A 19,642-nucleotide genomic window follows, 5' to 3' on the forward strand; every position below is an offset into this window, starting at 1 on the left:
GTAACTGAGACAGAAGATAGAATTAGTGATCTTGAGGATAAACAAATAGAAAGGATTAGGAGGAAGCCTGGAACAAACAGCTTAGAAGCCACAAAAACAGAATCAGGGAAATAAGTGATGCCATGAAACGTTCCAATGTCAGAGTTATTGGAATCTCTGAAGGGGAGGAGAAAGAAAGAAGTCTAGAATATATAGTGGAACAAGTTCTTCATGAAAATTTTCCCAGTCTCGCGAATGGAACCAGTGTTCATGTACTAGAGGCAGAACAGTCTCCACCCAAGATTACAGATTCCAGAAAAACATTAAGGCACCTGATAGTCAAATTGAGGAGTCATAATTGTAGATATAATCTCTTGAAAGCCACTAGAACAAAGAGGCTCCTTACTTACAGAGGAAAGCCAATCAGAATAACGTCAGACCTGTCCACAGAGACCTGGCAAGCCAGAAAGGGCTGGCAATATATATTCAGGGCACTAAATGAGAAGAACATGCAGCCAAGAATACTTTATCCAGCAAGACTGACATTCAAAATGGATGGAGAGATAAAGAGTTTCCAAGACTGGCAAGGCTTAAAAGACTATGCAACCACCAAGTCGGCACTGCAGGAAATATTAAGGGGGGTACTATAAAAGAGGAAAAGTCCTAAGAACAGCATTGAACAGAAATATAGAGATAATCTACAGAAAGAAAGACTTCAAAGGTAACAGGATGTTAATAAAAACGTATCTATCAATAATCACTCTCAATATGAATGGCCTAAATGCGCCCATCAAAGAACTTGTCTGTACTATGTGCTGGGTGGACCCTGTGGGAGAAACAAAAATGAAGAAAGCGAGCTCTGTAACAGGTCAGAATGGAAAGACTAGGAAGGAGGGCAGGGCAAAGAGGTGAGAAGAGTGCTGAAGGAGAAGTGCCAAGGAACAATCCCCCTTAACTCATATTTTCCTCAGCAGAGGTGAGAACATTTCTGGTCTAGAGGAGAAAAGAGTGTAGGCCTCCAAATCATTCTGACCACAGCAACCTCCCTGTCTTTCCCAAACTCACAAAACTTCTGGTGTGTGCCCCCAATCCAAAGTCTATCTCTGGCACCATGAAATATCCTCTGCTGAAATTCCACAGGGCTTGACCAGCCAGAGGCATTCCAAGCCCAAACTTCTTCCTCTATGGCTCTGTCTCTGTTTTCTTGACAACTCTAAAAACAGGAGAAATCACTTACCTATGGGCTTTTTCTGCCTTAGAGGAGAACGATCTGAGAAGAAAGTGCAAGTCAAACCCAGGGAGGGAGAAGGAGCTTGGCCAAGCAGAGTCAGGACTTGGAGTGGAGCTCAGCCTGTGGCCCCTGGGAGGCAGGTCCCTCCAGAGGTGGGGCCATGGGCAGGAAGGGCCCTGGTAAGGTGGGGCTTGCTGGGAGGCACTGCCATTGGGGAGGTGTGGCTTCTGGGAGGTCTAGGCTACGGGAATTTCTTTAAACAAAGAAAGAAGCACCCATTAGCCCCTCTCTCAGAATATCCTTTTAGTTTTCTCTACCATCACCATCCATCCCTGTCCCCTCACTCATGTTTCCCACCAGTCCACAAATAAAACTAAAAGGGAACTGGCTTAAGCTTCCCCATGAGGGATTCCTGAGACAGTCACTCAGAATCCCTAGCACACTCTAACTGACTATGCATTGAGCCCTGTGCTGTCTGAAGTAAAGAAAAAGATAGAGACCCTGCCTAGAGAACTTGCAGCTCTAGACATTCAAAACATCCAAGACCCTGAAACAGTGACCGAAGGAAGGTACTTCCTCCTTCCAGGAACATTTGTCTTCAAACACAGGCAAGATTTCACAGATATGGAGAAGACCTACTTAGAGAACCAGGGCTGAATGCATAAGTGATGGGGCCAAGAAGCCATGAGTCTCAAGGGAAAGAGGCACTACTGCTTCTACTTGATACTGCTGACATGCCTCCAAACCCTAAATTACAAGCTCTAAAGACAGGGGAGGATGTGGAGGCAGGGGAGAGAAAGATTGCAGCAGGACTCTAAAGGGACAGAATCTATACTAACTATACAAACATGGAACATTGAAATTGGAACAGAAAGAATTGTTCCTGATTTCAGAAGAACTTCCTAGAAATCACACTGACCCTGCCCCAACACATCTGCAGGAGGCATGGGCCAAGAGCACCTCCTGTGTTCCAGGTGCCGTGCTGGGTAGGAGAGGAGTGGCCCAACCAAGACTACAGAGCCAGAATTCCTAGAGGCAAAGGGGGCAGGCAGGACTCGAAGTATGGCTTTCATGACAGAACAGTAGGGAAGGGGCATCTGGGTGTTTAATGTGTCTGTTCCAACAGTCCTGGGCTGTCTTCCCTTCCCTCAAGCTAAAATTTTCCCAAATGTGGCTCTGCTTGCCAGAAAGAAGGGTGAGTGCTGGAGGAGGGTTTCCCTGTCCTTGCATCTGATCCCAAGTGCAATCCCTTCCCCTTTCTTGAGTTTTTTGTTTGCTTGTTTGTTTAAGTAAACTCTATGCCCTTCATGGGGCTTGAACTCAGGACTGTGAGAACAGGAGTAATCTCTTCTCTCTCCCTGTGCTTTCACTGCCTGCTGGGTAGAGGGTGGAGGTTGAAGGAAATACCAGAGCCCCCAGATAATCACCAGGTAAGGAAAGTAACTGAACCAGGGGTGGGGGGGGGTGCATAGGATGTATAGCTGGGACAATAAGTCTCTCTTGGAGGAGGGGTACAGATGGGGGTACCTGTCGGTTCTGGCCCATCCTGTTTATTTTTCATGAAGTATCTGAACCTTGAGGGGTGGGAGGAGAGAAGAGGGGGGAGGAGGGAAGAGAGGGGAGACAGGGTTGTGATCCAGAGACAGGGGAAGAGGCTGAAAGACAGAGATAAGAAACAAGGAGACGAGATGAAAGGGAAGGCAAGAGAAGGAACCCAGACGGGGGAGGTAGAGAAAGGAGATAGATGGACGAGAATGTGCTTATAGACACTAAAAATCACACAATGTGAAACTCAAAATGATGTGATGCAAAGAGAGGACCACTTAGTGGTCTTTTTAGCTGGATCTGGAAGTGGCCTCCACATCACCACAGGTTCGGCTGTGGTGTTCCACACACTCTCCTTCTCCTGACTCTGCTTGGCCAAGTTCCTTACCTGTCCCTGGATTTGGCTTGTACTTTCTTCTCAGGTCCATAGCCACTGGCTATAGAAGCACTAGAGCTTTGATCAGAGGGTATTTCATGGCACCAAAGATGGACATTGGCCTGGCAGTTACAGACCAGAAGCCTTGGAGTTTGGGAAGGACATAGAGGTTTGCTGGGGTGAGAAGGACTTAGAGGCCTAAATTCTGTTCTCCTCCCGACCAGAAAGATTCTCAGCTCTGATGAGGAAAATATGAGTCATGAGAGGTTATTTCTTGCTTCTTCTCCTCCAGAGTCCTTCCTACCTCTTTGCCCTGCCCTCATTTCTGGCCTTTTCTTTTTGACCTGGTGCAGAGCTTTTTTCTTCCTCTTTGTCTTTGCCACAGGCCCGGCACACAGTATGCTTACACATGTTCCTGGAATGAATGAAGATTCTTGCATCTGGCTCTGCTTGCCTCCTTCAGGTTTTCTCTCGTTTCTCACTGGAGATTCTGAAAGTCTCTGGTTGTATCTTTCTAGGGAGGACATTGATATGGACTTTGCAGAATAGCAGGTTCAGTTTGATAAGGGGGTCCCCATTCACCAGAAAGGATTTGAGGGTCTTCTTCCTCCAGGCTCAATAGCTAGATAACTCTTTTTATAGCTGCTAAAGGTATCTTCCTGTCTTTCTTATCCAATTTTTAAAAAACTGTGATGGGATAAGCTCTATGCCCTAATTTTTTTTTAATTTTTATTCATCTCTTTGACAGACGGAGATCACAAGTAGGCAGAGGCAGCCAGAAAGAGAGGGGAAAGCAGGCTCCCTGCTGAGCAGAGAACCCAATGTGGGGCTCCATCCCAGCACCCTGAGATCATGACCTAAGCTGAAGGCAGAGGCTTAACCCACTGAGCCCCCCAGGGGCACCCGGTAATGAGACTCTTTAATCTCACAAAACAAACTGAGGATTGCTGGGGGTGGGAAGTAAGAAGAGGGGGTTTGGGTTATGGACATTGGGGACAGTATGTGCTATGGTGAGTGCTGCGAAGTGTGTAAGCCTGATGATTCACAGACCTGTACCCTTGGTGCTATAACACATTATATTCTAATAAAAAATTGAAAAAATAAAACTGTGGTGGGGATGGATGATAGGCAGTCAGGGTATAGATGGTTAGATTACCAAGTTCCCCTGGGGTATGGCTGCCTAGTGGTATTTAAAACATTGTATGAAGTCTTCTCTGAGTTCCCAAATATATTACAAATGATCCAGTGCTAAACAAACCTTTCAACTTGATGGCTCTGTTCTTTCTCTTGGAATCTATCAAATAGATGTACATGGCAGGCATATGTATTTATTGATAAAGGCTTGGAGAAGAAGTCTGAAGTGGTACTCACTTCCTGGGTCTCCAAGAGGAAGTTAAACTCACTCTTACCAGAAAACACACTTGCAGGTCTTTAATTTCAAAGGCCCTTAGAGCCTTAAAGTGTTCTCTGTCCAAGAGCCCCAAAATTACCACATACACTGTTGGCAGTATAAAGCAAGATCAGAGAGAAGGAAATGTCAGATTGAGAGGCTGGGGTACAAAAGGCTAGGAGACAGGAGGCTCGTGTGCACAGCAGGTCTGGAGAGAAGCTGAGAAGACATCAAAGATGAGGATGAGGATTAATGCATTCAGGTTTATAAATCTTTACAACTGTACAGAATTCTGTTGCATAAATCTCATTTTGTTCTCAATAACAAGCTACAGAAGCAGGCACTGGTATTGCTATTTTACAGGTAATGAAACTAAGGCACAGAGAGGATATGTAACCTGCCTCAAGTCACAGAGCAGGTGAGGGAACAGAGCAGAAAATCTGTGGTACCTCCTCCTGTAGGTTCTGACCTGGGAAGCAGGCAAACTTGGAGCCTTGTTGTATAGGGATAACTGCTTCACCTGAGAGCAAAAGACCTGCTTCCTGGGGCCAGGATAAAGGTCTCAAAGCCTTCAGTCTTCCCATGACACTCCCCGTGCCCATCTGCAACTCCCTCTCAGTTATCCTGTCTCCTGACCTCCAGGGGTCTCTTCCCCAACCTTCCCAGGTGCTAGCTGCTGTGTCCCCCCAGTCATGGCTCAATAACCTGTGTGGTCCAGGCTAGCCATCCTCACAGTCTAGGCCAGGAAGTCATCCTTGCTCCCAGGGTTCTGTCCACCCAGCCCGGGTTACTGTGGAAGTAGTACCCTGGCACCTTTTACATTGTGGCCCTGCATCCAGCAGACCCTGCCTCCTGTATCCATCTGCTTCCCTCTCACACATTCCCCAACACACACACACACACACACACACCCCTACACATTCCCTCCTCATCTGTCTCCTGCATTCATACTCCTTCCCCAGCAAGGTCATGCACCTTCTGAGAGCTCTGAATTCTCTGATCCTTTCCTCTCCATGTTTCTGATCCTTGCTAACTGACTATCATTCTCCTTGTTTGCTAGGGAACCTTTCAGACTTCTGTGCCTTCCTCCATATTCACTCCTGTGGTCATTGTAAGTTCTCCCATCATCTGGCTCATGGGGTCCGGTCCAGCTGCCCTTGACGCACTCAGCTCACACACATTTGCTGAGGGAGAGCCCAGAGCACTGTGTCTGTCTGTCCAGCAGTTAGCCTCCTCTTCTCCACTGTCAGGGAGCTTCCCTGGCCAGGGCCCCTGGTCCTCCGTCTGGGCCTCCCGCGGGTGCCCAGCACACACAGAGAGGGTGGAGTGTGGGGCTCACTGCTTCTGCTCCCAGGGAGAAAGGAGGGAACGGAGAAAGGAACCCAAGCAGGGACAGCACCTGAGCCTGCACAGCCCTGGGAGCTCAGTGTCAGGGCAGCAGGGGCTGGAGGGAATCCATGTCTAGGAGGCACTGCTTTCCTGTAGACACCTCAGGGCACCTGTGTGTGTGGGGGGGGGGGGGGGGGTCCACGCGCACCTGCCACACAGGAAGGGGAGGGGAGGCTGTGAGTCTGAGGCTCCAGGAGTGCAGGTCCTGTCTGGGAGGGAGAGTCCTGGGGGGAGATGGGGTCTAGGCCCCCCGCTGCTCCCAGCACACACAGGCCCATGACCACATGGACAGAGGCCAGTCAGTGCGGCCACCGCAGGATGGATGCAGGTTGGACTTTGGGCAATGCCTCCTTCCGCTCTGGGTGTGAGTTGGCTCATTCACATGGTTCCCTGGGTCCTGCGGTTCAATACAGTCCCGATCCTCCCTTCTTGTCCATGCTCATGGGCACTTGCCAGGTTCAGAGATTAGAACCTCATAGAAACATAATAGTATTCAGCTTGTTTGGGCTCATACAGTCTATTACTTTCCTTCTTCTCTCTTTTAAACACTTATTTTGCTTCCCGGCTAAGGGCCAGAGGAGCAGAGTGAGGAAGGGCAGACACGAAGAGCTCACAGTTACTGGCGCACACCGGGTGCCGAGGCTGTGGCCTTCTCACCATTGTGCTGATGCCACCGCAGTCCCGTGAAGGATTTCCTGCAGCCCTGACAGGCATTCCCCACCTGGTACAGGTGAGTGAGTCCAGGTGAGGAGGCTACACAGGGAGGAACAGGGCTGGGATTCAAGTCAGCTCAGACCTCCTGCTTCCCCACTGTCCCACCACCACCAGCACCAGGGAAGTCCTGCCAGAGCCAGGGAACCAGAAGGCCATGCCTGCAGCTTCAGGATGGGGAGGGAGGGGAGGAAACAGGCCACACTGGATCTCTGGGGCAGGAACAGAAGAGCCCCTTGGCAGGGGTGAGTGCAAAGCCCTGGGAGCACACCTGTAACCCAGCTGGAGAAGGGCCAGTGCAAGAGAGAACCTGGACAGAAACACACGGAGGGCAGGGAGGAGGCTGAGAGGGGGCAGCAGACAAGGGCAGAACCTGGGAGAGTAGAAGGAGGATCTGCAGGGGGAGGCCAAGGCGGGTGTGGGCAGAGCAGAAGGGCAACGATGTGGAGGCACCAGGCCTGCTGCAGAGGGTCGGGTGCCAGGGAGGGAGAGACAGCAGGGGCATGGGGAGGAAAAATAAAGGCCAGGGGAAAGGATGGAAACAGGAGGGAGGGAGGGAGCCTGTGGAGGAGATGTGGGCCTGAGGCCAATAGAGGAGCCCAGGGTCAGAGGCAGGTTGCACTGAGAGGGGGGTATGGAGTCTGGCCCAAAGGTGGTAGGGTGGCAGGCCTGCGAAGGAGTGAAGGTAGGGCGTGCACACATACAAACACAACAGACAAGCTCATGTGCACACGTGCACATGCGCGCGCACACACACACACAAACATGCACACACTACCCAAGTAAAAGGAGCAATTCTCCTAAGTCCCAGTCAGCCTCCCCAGCCCCATCACCACACACCCTGGCAGGCAACTGGAGGCCATGGAAGGCAGGACCACCTGGATGAGAGGAGGGAAGGGGAGAGGGAGGTCATGAGCCAGGGAGTATGTGTCTTTCTGTGCCTGTTAGGGCCTGTGAGGTCACCTGCTCCTACGAGCAGCCTGTGCCTGCAGGACTCCACAGTCCACTGGCCCTCGGGCTCCTCATGTGAGCTTCCCCCTGAAGGCATCTGCACACGGTTCACACTGATTCTGGTCTCTGTGGGGAGAGCAGTTTGTCATTTTGCTGTTTGTCCCCTTCTCCGGACCTCAGCGGGGGCACAGGGAGCCAAAGCAGGGTTTCCGCAGGGGGTGCATGGGCGGATCTCACCCCTCAACATGGGCAAATGCACACACACACACACACACACACACACACGCTGCCTTTCACCCCATGCAACCAAACAAAATACACAAAAGCATCCAAAACACCACTTACTCATGAGACACACAAGTACACAGGGGCTCTGACAGACCAACATGCCATCACCCACACAGATGGACACATAACAGCCTGGGGCACAAAGTACCCTGGGTGCACAGCTTACTGGCCCCAACACACACACACACACACACACACACACAGGACCTGCTCACTTGGGCCTGCAAGTCCCCAGAGGACAGTGCACCCACACATCACCGCCTGGAACGTCTCAGGGCTCCCTCTAGTGGTATGGGTTCCAATAGCAGCAGCAGCTTCAGATCCCCTCAGCCCTGCTGTGAGCATCTGCCTCCCTCCTCTCCCCTTCATGCTGGTGCCCAGTCCAGCTGCTGATTCCCGAGCAGCTCAGCTGTCTCCTGCCTAGTGTCGGGTTGGCCCGTCCTGCTTCAGAAACAGCACAGAGAGCTTCTCCTCCTCTTCTCCCCCATCCCTGCCCTGCTGGGTTTCTCCTTCTACACCCCCTCCTGACTCCCCTCCTCCAGGCAGCCTTCCCTGATGAACTCACTGGCTCTGATTCTGAAATCACCCTGGTCCTATGCACCTGTGGGTGTGTGCTGGGTAAGTGTCACCAGGTTACTCTGCATAGGAGTGGGCAGGGAGGGGACTGTCAGCTCCCCAAGGGCAGGACCCCTTGAACCAGTATTTTAGGCAAATGCCAGGCCTCCCCCACCAGCACCAGGCTGGGGATGCTCCTGGGAACTCTGCTACCTGGTTGTAACAAACACACAGAAAAATGACACCAGGGCTGCCACAGCCACCAGGAAGGTCCACTGGCTACAAGATCACAGGCTACAAGTGTCACCTTCACAGTGACTTTCGGAGCCATGTGGGAGGAGAAACGTCCTCCACTGGTTTCTGACTCCCACCTTGCTACTGCTCAGAGCAGGGCTATAGAGAGAGGGGGTGTGGGTGTCCTTTTAGCATCAGAGGACTCTGGTCTTGTGACTAGAGCTCTGAACTGCTGGGTTCCTCACATGTGCGCGCGCACACAGACACACACACACACACACACACACGAGCTTCTCCTCCCAGGAAAGTTCCAGGTCCTGAGAGGCCAGCAGAACCCTTGACTCAAATAACCTGCACCCCACCTCTGCCACCTCTACCTGCCCCTGCTCCCTGCCTCCCCTGCTGCCCCCACCTCCTTTCCCTTCTCTGTCCCTGTCTCCCTCCCTCTCTGTGCACACTTCTCTGGCTCTCTCCTCACCCTGGTGCTGTGTCCGTGAATCTGTCTCTGGCTGTGAATCCACGGCTTTCTCACCCCTGAGTCCCTGTCTCTCTCTGCTACCGTTAACCTTGTCTATCTCTGCATCTGTCTTGGATCTTTTGCTTTGCTCTCTGGAGGCTCCTCCCTTTCCTCTGTCCTGTCTCTGTTTCTGTCTCCTGGTCTCTCCATTACACTGCCCACAGTCTGTCTCTCTTGACTCTGTTTATGGGTGTTTTGACTCTCCAGGGACTTGGACTGGCTCTGTCTTATTTTTCTCATCTGTTGGTCATGGCATGAATTTACTGGGTCTTTCTCTCCTTGTCCCTTTGTCCATTCCTTCCCTTCTCTCTCTCACCCACACACAACCCCATGCAAGAGGCAAGGGTGTGAGACAGAGACAGGGGGAGAGTCCCAGGGTCAGAGTCCCTGTGTACTTGTGTGTCTCATGAGTAAGTGGTGTTTTGGATGCTTTTGTGTATTTTGTTTGGTTGCATGGGGTGGAAGGCAGCGTGTGTGTGTGTGTGTGTGTGTGTGTGTGTGTGTGTGTGTGCATTTGCCCATGTTGAGGGGTGAGATCTGCCCATGCACCCCCTGCGGAAACCCTGCTTTGGCTCCCTGTGCCCCCGCTGAGGTCCTGACAAGGAGACAAACAGCAAAATGACAAACTGCTCTCCCCACTTGCAGAGAAACACAGAGATAAGAGAAGCAGGGAAGAGAGCTGGGAGGGAGAGCAGAGAGAGAGACAGAGGTTGTGGGGACAACACAGGACGAGATGTGGGGCAGACACTGAAGGCTCACAGGGTGAGACTCAGACAGATGTGATGGGAAGAGAGACCCTCAGACTCTGGTGGAGGGATGCGGGGAGAGGGACAGCCAGAAGGGAGAGCTGAAGGCAGACCCAGTCCTGGGACATCTCAGACCACAGAATATCTAGTCAGACAGACAGACAGACAAATAGGCCCAAAGACAGACAGATGTGCTGACAGGGATGAAGGTGAAGGAGGCCAAGATGGAAGGAAGCAGACAGGGCTGCAGGGAGGAGAGGGAAGGAGCAGCCAGAGAGAGAGAAGGAGGCAGAGGTGCAGCAGGAGGGGGGAAGCCAGGCAGGGAGGGGGCCGCATAGTTGCTCCTGGAGCCTCTTCCCTCTCACCAGGCTCCTGCTGAATCTGGGCCCCTCTCAGGATCTGCTGCTGCTGCTGGAAGGGCCCAGAAAGCTGAGGGTGGGGCTGCCTCCCAGTGCCCAATGGAGGTCCCAGAGGCCTGCATGGGTATGGACCCCTGCCTCCCCTCCCCTGACAGTGCTGCCAGGCTTAGAGGCTTGAGCTCAGCCCTCATTTCTCAGGGTTCATGCAGGCTGGCACAACTAGTGCAGGGGAGTGGGAGCCAAGGAAAAAGAGAAACTGAGGCAGGCAAAGGAGGCTGGCAAGCTCTGGAGAAGTTGCTGGGACAGTCTGGTTAGGGATCCCATGGAGGAGAGGGAGGAGAGGTAGAGGTCTGGGACTGGGTCTTCATGGAGAGCTGAAAAAGGACCACATACAGTATGATCAAAACAACTTACTAGTGACTGTCCATTAATTTGGGGTCAACAGTGTAGACAACAGTGTAGACCACCTTCTGAGCAGTCGTCATTCGTAACTACAAGCAGCTCTTCACTCAAGGTACCCCACAAATGCACATAAGAAGCCCACAAAAGGATAAGCTGAGGCAGAGAATAGTGACCTTGAGATTAGTGTACGTGCTTAAATCTAGGTTTTAAGGGACCAGTGATGGAGAAATTAGCCAAGTGCTAATTTCTCCCTCCCTAACCTAAGACTTAGCATGTGAAGCTGGACCCTGCCTCTTCCCCCAGGCTTTCTTGATATTCTGCAAAGACCAGCTCCCCCAGCTCCTCTCAGGGCAGGGGAGACCCTAAGAACACTAACTCAAGCAATCTAAAGGGGATTGTTCACCCACCCCCTTCCCTGCAGCAATATTTGAAGGTCCCAGAGGCCAGATGTTTGGTGACACCTAGAGCCCAAGGAGTCTCTGTAGCAGCAGGAGGAAGGCTGGAGAGGGAACCTTCCAGAGAAGTCCAGCAGAGATGACCTGTGAGCAAATCCTACCAGGTTCATCCCACTCCCGTGGGCACATGGCAGTGTAATAAAGTTCAGAATGTCCAAGGATTCCATGTAATTAAATCCAGGAGCTGGTAATTACATTTCTTCTCCAAGTTCTACCAGTTACTCTCCTTGTTGCCGATGGACACACATCTTTTACGAATCACATGGCACCAGACTCAGGACTTCAGATACCGCCTCCACTAGAGAAATGGATTTAAGCCTACAACCATACCACCCTGAACACGCCTGATCTCGTCTGATCTTGGAAACTAAGCAGGGTCAGGCCTGGTTAGTACTTAAATGGGAGAAATGGATTTGATTTTAGCAATAAAATTTCGAGTACACTTTAGAAAGGATTTACTTAGAACTATGTTTGGTAAATGCTAGAACCAGAGAAATATAAAGCCAGACACTCCTATCACACCCGAACAGAAAAGGAAAGCCTTCACTGGACTGCTATTTCTTTGCCTGTGGGATGGGCGTCCGGATGACTTTTCCCACACCAGGAAATGCTCATACAGTATCTATAACGGGGAGAAATAAATTCCCCTCTGACCCTGAGCTCTAGAGTGGAGATAACTGTTGCCCTCCCGCCGTCATGACAAACATTCTGAGGCAGCATGACACAGCCCGGAGGGAAGACCCCACATGCAAGTGTCCAGTTTGCTGTCCTGTCCCCCGAGGCCTCCCTCTCCTGGAGATCCTGCTGTATCTCCACCTCTTTGTGTCCCTCACGGTCCATATTTGGGATCCACCTGTGAATCCAGCCTAGGGAGAAGGGAAGCATCCCAAGGGAAGAGAAGACAGGGCCCTGTTCTACAGGAGGTGAGAAGAGAGAACACAAGAAACACGAAGTTAAAAAAAAATAAAGGCATGTAAGTTAAGAGTTTTTAGCCAGATCCTCCAGTGCTGACTGTGGAAAGGAGGATGGGCGCAGAGGTGGAGAACATCAAGCAAGATCAGAGAGAAGGAGATGCAGATTGAAAGGCTGGGGTGCAAAGTTTGGAAGACAAGAGGTTGGTGTGCTCAGCAGGTCTGGAGAGAAGAAGCTGGGAAGACAACTGAGAGGATTAGGATGGTTAAAAATGCCCTACGCACTCCGATTTGTACATCTTTACAACTGTGCACAATTCATTGGCATGAATCTCATTTTCTTCTCAATAACAGGCTACAGAAGCAGGTATTAATGCTGCTATTTTACAGATAATGAAACTAAGGCACAGAGAAGCTAATTAATGCCCCTCAAGTCACAGAGCAGGGAGAGGTAGAGCAGAGAACCACATGGCTGCATTGTGAGCCCTCTCCTGCAGACTCTGCCCTGGGAAACAGCCAGGCTCAGGGCCCAGGTTCGGGAAGGGAGAAGGGACTCCCCAGAGGACCAAAGACCTGCTTCTTGGGGCCCTACTGAGCTTGTCCTGCCCAGGAGAGCTCTGCCATGTTTAGGCCTCAGCTGAGCAGGGGGGAAGGAATATCTAACCCTCTGAAGATGAGGGCCTGAACCACATCATTTATGGAAGATCTCTAAGCTTTAAACACAGAATTCCATCCATGGAAGGGGTGGGAGAAAAGAGGAATCTGGAGGGAGGTCTCAGAGCCTTAAGTCTTCTCACGACCCCTTCCCAGGCGTGCACCTCACCCCTGTCTCCCTCTCCCTCTTCCTATCTCCTGAGCCCCAGGGCCTTCTCCCCACCTGTCCAGGCCCTGCTTGCTGACTCCCCTGGCCATGGCTCTCTAGCCTTGTGTGGTCCAGGCTTATCACCCTCACAGCCTAGCAGGAGACATCAAGGCCAGCAGTCAGCCCTGTTCCCAGTGTTCTGCCCACCAGCCCAGGCTCACCGTGGAGCTACAACCCTGGCACATTTTACACTGAGGCCCTGCATCCAGCAGACCCTGCCTCTCCCATTCCGTTGCCTCCCTCACATTCCCCACAAACACACACACACAGGTGTGCACGCACTCCCTCCTCACCTGTCTCCTGGGTTCACATTCCCTCCCTCAAGGTCATCTACTTAGTAAGAGCTCTGAATTCTCAGATTCTCTCCTCTCTCTTGCTCTCATTCTCCTTGTCTCCTAGGAAACCTTCTAGACTTCTGTGTCTTTCTCCACATTTGCTCCTGTGGTCATTGTCAGTCTCCCATCATCTGACTCATGGGGTCCGGTCCAGCCCTTGACGCACTCAGCTCACACACATTTGCTGAGCGAGAGCCCAGAGCACTGTGTCTGTCTGTCCTGTCAGCCTCCTCTTCTCCACTGTCAGGGAGCTCCCTGAGGCCAGGGCCCCTGGTCCTCCCTCTGGGCCTTCCCCGGGTGCCCAGCACACACAGAGAGGGTGGAGTGTGGGGCTCACTGCTTCTGCTCCCAGGGAGAAAGGAGGAAACGGAGAAAGGAACCCAAACAGAGACAGCATATGAGCCTGCACGGCCCTGGGAGCTCAGCAGGCAGCTGGAGGGAATCCATGTCTAGGGGGCACTGCTTTCCTGTAGACACCCCAGGGCACCTCTGTGTGTGTCTGGGTGTGTGTGTGTGTGTGTGTGTGTGTGTGCACCTGCCACACAGGGAGGGGAGAGGAGGCTGTGGGTCTGAGGCTCCAGGAGTGCAGGTCCTGTCTGTAAGTAAGAGCACTGGATTATTTATTTATTTATTCATTTATTTTGACTGAGTGACCGAGCAAGAGAGGAAGAGAGAGAGACTGACAGCCAGAAAGAGACAGAATGAGAGAGAGAGACAGAGACAGAGTGTACAAGTGGTCTGGAGGGACAGAGGGACAGAGAGAATCTCAACAGGACTCCATGCTAAGCACAGAGCCAGATGTTGGGCTGGTTCTCAAGACCTTGAGACCATGACCTGAGCCATAATTAAGAGTCAGATCTTAACTACTTAATGGACTGAGCCACACAGGTGCCTCCACTCTGTTCTTTTCTGTAAATACTGCTTCCCACCTGGGTCCTCACCACCTTCTCCAGCCTCAGAGAACACTGGGCCTGCCCTAAAGGACACCCGTGTGCCCCTGGAGAGGAGGCTCAGAGCGGCCCTGCAGGCTGGGAGGGGATCCGCACAGAGGAAGCCAGCATGAGCCAGCCTCCTGCAGGGGACTCTGTCAGCTCCACTGGGAAGAAGGTGGCAGGCAGGGGTCAGGCTCACTGTACTGAACCCAGGACAGAGGGACAAGTCACCCTGAGAAGCATGCGTGACCACCTCCCCACCTCAGCCCAGGGTTGTGTCAGCCCAGCCCAGCTCCCTGGGGAGACAGGAGCCCTGCTTGCCTCCCCCCTGCCCCTGATATGCTTCCCCACAGCCCTGCCCCTCCCTGCGCCACTCCTGCAGTGAGAGGTGCTCTCCCTCCCTCCCCTGTCTTTCCTGCACCCCTGCCCCCAGCAGTGTCCTTTTCCCTCTCTGTCCTCTGTCCCTTTCTCTTCTCCATTCCTCACTCTCAGTTTTCCCTCTCTGATCTCAGTCTGGGCTCTGCCATTTCTTTCTCAGCTCAGTCTGCCTCTAACCTGCATCTGGTTTCTGCCTCCCGACCCCGCAACTGCTCAGAGCAGGGCTGCAAAGGGAGAGGGTGTGGGGGTCCCTTCAGCACCAGAGGACCCTGGCTTTGTGACTAAATCTCTGAACTGCTGGGTTCCTCACATGTGCGTGCGTGCGCACGACGCACACACATATACACATGCCTCTCCTCCCACCAGAGTCCCAGGTCCTGAGAGGCCAGCAGAACCCTTGACTCAGAGAGCCTGTACCCACCTCTGCCGCCTCTACCTGCCCCTGCTCCCTGCCTCCCCAGCTGCCCCCACCTCTTCCTTTCCCTTCTCTGTCCCTGTCTCCCTCCCTGTGAACACTTCTCTGGCTGTGGCTCTGCGTCCATGAATCTGTCTCTGGCTGTGTGAATCCTTGGCTTTCCCACCCCCTGAGCCTGGGCCATTCCATGTCTCTGAGACTATGTCTGTCTCAAACTATCTCTGGCCTCTGGGTGTCTCTGTGTCTGTCTTGGATCTTTTGCTCTGCTCTCTGGAGGCTCCTCTCTTTCCCCTCCTGTCTCTGGTTCTCTTTGCCCATGGCTGCTGTTTCTCTTTCTTTGCAATCCTCTTCTGACTGTAGCACATGTGTGGGTTCCACAGCAGTCCAGCATCTTAGCCATAAACTTCCTAGAAAGAAAACTCTTTGAGGTTCCTTTGAGAGGTAATGAAAAATAAATATCACTAACCAGGTCAGGTGTGGAAGACAGCTAGTTCCTTATAGCTGGTTGAACTCCTTTTGGATTTGTGTACACATAGTACACACCATACACAAAAAGTCTAAGAAATATACTTGTGTTTATTGACCTACTGAGATAAACATACCCCACTCCTTAGTGTATATTTCCACTCAAATTTAGACACACATGTCTATATATTGGCACACACATGATTTGCAGTGAGGTGTGTCATGAATATATATACCAGCTTCTCCCCCTTTCCACACTCCTGACTGCCGGGTGGGGTCCAGTGAAGGTGAAAAACGAGTGTCTGAGTATGAGCTGCATGTGTCACTAAGTGTGTCTCTGACTACACACCACAAAACGCATAGTTTTTGTTTTTTCCTTACTCACTATTTGGAATTATCCACTACCCTTCAGTTACATTTACGCCATCGAGCTTCAGTGATCATCTATTCCTCACTGAGCCAATAATCCACATAGAGTGTAGCTCAGGGCTTAGCAGCCTGAGCTTTGCTCAATCTTGGTACAAATCCTAGCTTCACTACTCCATTGGCACAAATAGCTTAACCTTTCTGAGCTTAGTTTCAATGAGCATAAAACGAGCCTAAAAATACTCACCTTGTGCAACTTTGTATTACATAGGTGATTATATAATATTTTTGGAACAAAGTACAGGGTGTAGCATGCAGCAAATGGTAGCTATTACTATCATCATCATTTTGTGGACATTGAACATAGAAAGAAGTAATACATAAAGGCAATGTTTTGTTTGCTTAGGAGGTTTTTCAATCTCATCAATGAGACAAAATAAATATATGGAGAGTGGAAGGACATGGAAACTTAGAATTCTCATTTGAGTCCTTTAACATACAACTTCTTTTCCTAAATCAAAGCCCTGTTTTAAAATTTTGCCATATTTCAATTCTCTAATAAGATTTTTCCTTCTTCTGTCACTATTATCTCCACGTCTAACCACCTCACATACCACACATCTACCCCAGCCTTTCAATTTAGGAGTTGACATAGAATTCTTGGAATAAAAAGATTTTGAGAGTTCATTTTGTGCATTTCCCCATTTCTGGGCAGGAGTCCATCTGAAGCTTTCCACACACAGCCAGAGAGCCTGCACCCTCCCCTCTCCCCCAGTCACCCTCTAATCTCAGAAAATTCTTCCTCATGTTCAATTTCAAGCCTGAAACAGCGTACAAATTACTTGGGAGACTGTTAAAAAGGCATATTCTGTTTCAGTAGGTCTGGGTTGGGACCTAAAGATCTGCATTTCTACAGGCTCCCCGGTGACATCTATGCCGCTGATCCATGGGTCATACTTTGAAGAGCAAAGATCTCCATGACAGTAGCAGGTGCTACAACTGTCTCCCAGGAAGAGTCTCTCTGTCCACATCCTTCTGTCCATCTGCCTTCCAGATAGCTGTGAGAGTCATATCTCATCCCTTCCTGATTCAGGAATCTCATTTATGGCACAATGCACATTATAAACCTGGTTCATAAATTCCCCTCAAATGGGAAAAAATACATTCCTCACAAGAGTCTCCTTCTTTCATGATCCTAAAGGTCCATAGAGCCCAACACTACTGACCCTTCTCTTTTCCAACTCACATGTCTCTCTTTTATTTCCCAAACTGCTCCATAGGCATCCTCCTCCAAGAAGTCTGTCTTGACCAATACCTCTCTCAGTTCCTACTCATGTCTTCCCTTCCAGACTAATGATTCCTCAGTCCCTGTTCAATTACTAATTCCTCCTATTTCAGTGTTTCCCCCCCTCTGGGGTGTGACTTCTCTCTCCCTAAATAATCTTAGATGCTATCACAATGTTTTTGCATTGGGCCCTTTAAAAAGCACCTAAAGGATTGGGGAAGTATATGGATAATTTGGTTTCTAGCAGGCTTCCTTGGAGTCACCTAGTCCTTGTTGGGAACATGAGAAATTCTGCAAGTAAGAAAGGAGCTTCTTACTCTCCATCCCAGAGTGGGCCCCATACATAAATGCAACAAGAAAACACTGGTCCTTCTATTCCAGTCATAGACTGCAGCAAGAAAGATGCCTGTTTTGCCCACCCTGGAACCAGTCTCATCTTCTGGGATTTCCTGGAGCCAGACAGAGATGGTTGGGCCCCCTTCTGTCCCCTCCCATAAGCCCTGGGAATAGATGGACCTGGACCAAGGGTGATCGTGTCAGGCATTCTCCTAACCCAGGGCTGCTCTATCCCTGTTGCTCTTTGATGGAACAAACCTGTTCTTCACTGTTCAGGAATGGGAGAAGCTATCCCTTGCCCTGAGCAAGATTCCACCCTGATGGAACAGGCAGAACAGTCACCAGAACTCAGCCACGCAAAGGCAAAATTAGCAGTGCCAGGATACAGTTCTGGGTACAGACATAGATGTAGCTCTAGATATAGTTCTGGATGGAGAGAAATGCTTTTTGTCAAGGAAGTTTCAGAAGGTAGTTTTAAAGAACTGGCACAGTGCTAACCTGAAAGGAAGGAGAATGTTCTGTACCAAAGAAATGTGTAAGCCTCAATTCAATTGAACATGACTTTATTAAATGCTCATTATGTGCCTGGCCCGCAGCTGGATGCTCTGCCAATGTGAGCAAGACATACTCCTAACCTATGATCTACAATCAGGGAACAAAATAAAGACTCAAAGATAACTGGTATTTTATTTTTTATTTCAGCTTTATTGAAGTATAACATATAAATTGCAAGACATACACAATATACATTGTGGTGATTTGATATAAATATCCATCGTGAAATTTTTCAGTATGATTTCCTCACTGTAAAAAGGATTAATGATGGTACTTTAATCTAAATGTTTTATTAAAAAATAAATATGTGAAGGTGTGTGTACAAAAAGCAACTGTGGGGACGCCTGGGTGGCTCAGTGGGTTAAGCCACTGCCTTCGGCTCAGGTCATGATCTCAGGGTCCTGGGATCGAGTCCCGCATCGGGCTCTCTGCTCAGCAGGGAGCCTGCTTCCTCCTCTCTCTCTCTGCCTGCCTCTCTGCCTACTTGTAATCTCTCTCTGTCAAATAAATAAATAAAATCTTTAAAAAAAAAAAAAAAGCAACTGTGTTTCCCTCCCTTCATCTTTACAGGTAGAGGGCCTTCAGCTGGAGCTTTGGTTTACAAAGTGGCCCCTGGAGCAGCAGTATCAGCATCACCGGGGAACTTGTTAGATGTACAAGTTCTGAGCCCCACCCAGACCTCCTGAATTCCAAACACTTGGGTCAGGACCCAACAATATGTGTTTTCAGATATCCTCCAGGAGAGGTGACATCCACTGAAGTTTAAGCACCACTGAGCACTATTCCTGGACTTCCACCAGTTCTCTCTCTCTCTGTGTCTTTCATTAGTCAGTCAGAGAGACAGTACTGACCACATCCAGCTCGGCTTCTTCCGTTGGTTTCCTTCTTTCATCCAGAACCAACCCGCCAGAGGACACATGCTTTCCAACTTGTTCATACCTAAGAAAATCTAATAAAAGCAGGCTCTCTCTTGTAGTGGGAGGCAGGGTATGCTTAGCCCTACTTGTGATGATGCCCAAGACTGTCTTATTTAGTGATGCAGTATTAGCAATCCAATTAGGTTACAGCTGATGGTTTAATCATCAATTGACAATCAATAAGTTCCAAACATTGGAGGGGAAAAGGGGTGTTATTTATTGTGCCTCTACAGCTCCAGCAATAAGTTGTAGTGAAAGTGGGCACGATGTAGATTCAGATCACATGCAGTAGAGAGACGTAGTTGAGAGACTCACGGAAGAACCAGAGGAAATCCTAGAACTTTGTAAGTAAACACAACTTTAGAAATGATCATTTGTTACTGCTCCTGTTAATAAATAAGCTAATAAATAAATAAATAAATTTAAAACTTAAATTTAAAATAAAGTTAATAAATAAAGAATAAGATAAATAAGTAGAGCATGGAAGAAACTGAATGGCTTGCTCAGGTCACATTGCTAGTTAGTGGGGGAAAACAAGACCAGAAACCAGGACACTTGGCTCTTAGCTGTGCACTTTCTGAGCAGGTGGACCAAAGCAGAAAAAGGTACAGAAACTTTAAAGTCCAAGAATGCAGATATGGCCAAATAGAAGAACCAGCCCCAGGGTTTTCAGCAGGGGCAGTGGGTTCAAAGCAAAGTGCTTTGTGCTCAGAGGAAAGCTCTGGCTCCAGTCCACGTATGCATGCTCTGCTGTCCC

At 50.0% G+C, this 19,642-nt stretch overlaps 1 pseudogene across 2 annotated transcripts in view; it reads right to left on the bottom strand.

Moving 5' to 3' along the window:
• LOC309869456 (cationic amino acid transporter 3 pseudogene) overlaps positions 1 to 19,642 on the bottom strand; it is a 180,784-nt pseudogene that overhangs the window by 18,848 nt on the left and 142,294 nt on the right. The window contains exon 1 of one of the 2 annotated variants that reach the window (XR_014316493.1): positions 1,217 to 1,359. The exons of the other annotated variant lie outside the window; for it this stretch is intronic. The product of XR_014316493.1 is annotated as a cationic amino acid transporter 3 pseudogene (transcript). Of the gene's footprint in view, positions 1 to 1,216; positions 1,360 to 19,642 lie in introns of those variants that run through there. 2 annotated transcript variants of the gene reach the window in all.

This window comes from Mustela nivalis (genome assembly GCF_964662115.1).
Source record: "Mustela nivalis genome assembly, chromosome: 7".
NCBI classification, from domain to species: Eukaryota; Metazoa; Chordata; class Mammalia; order Carnivora; family Mustelidae; genus Mustela; species Mustela nivalis.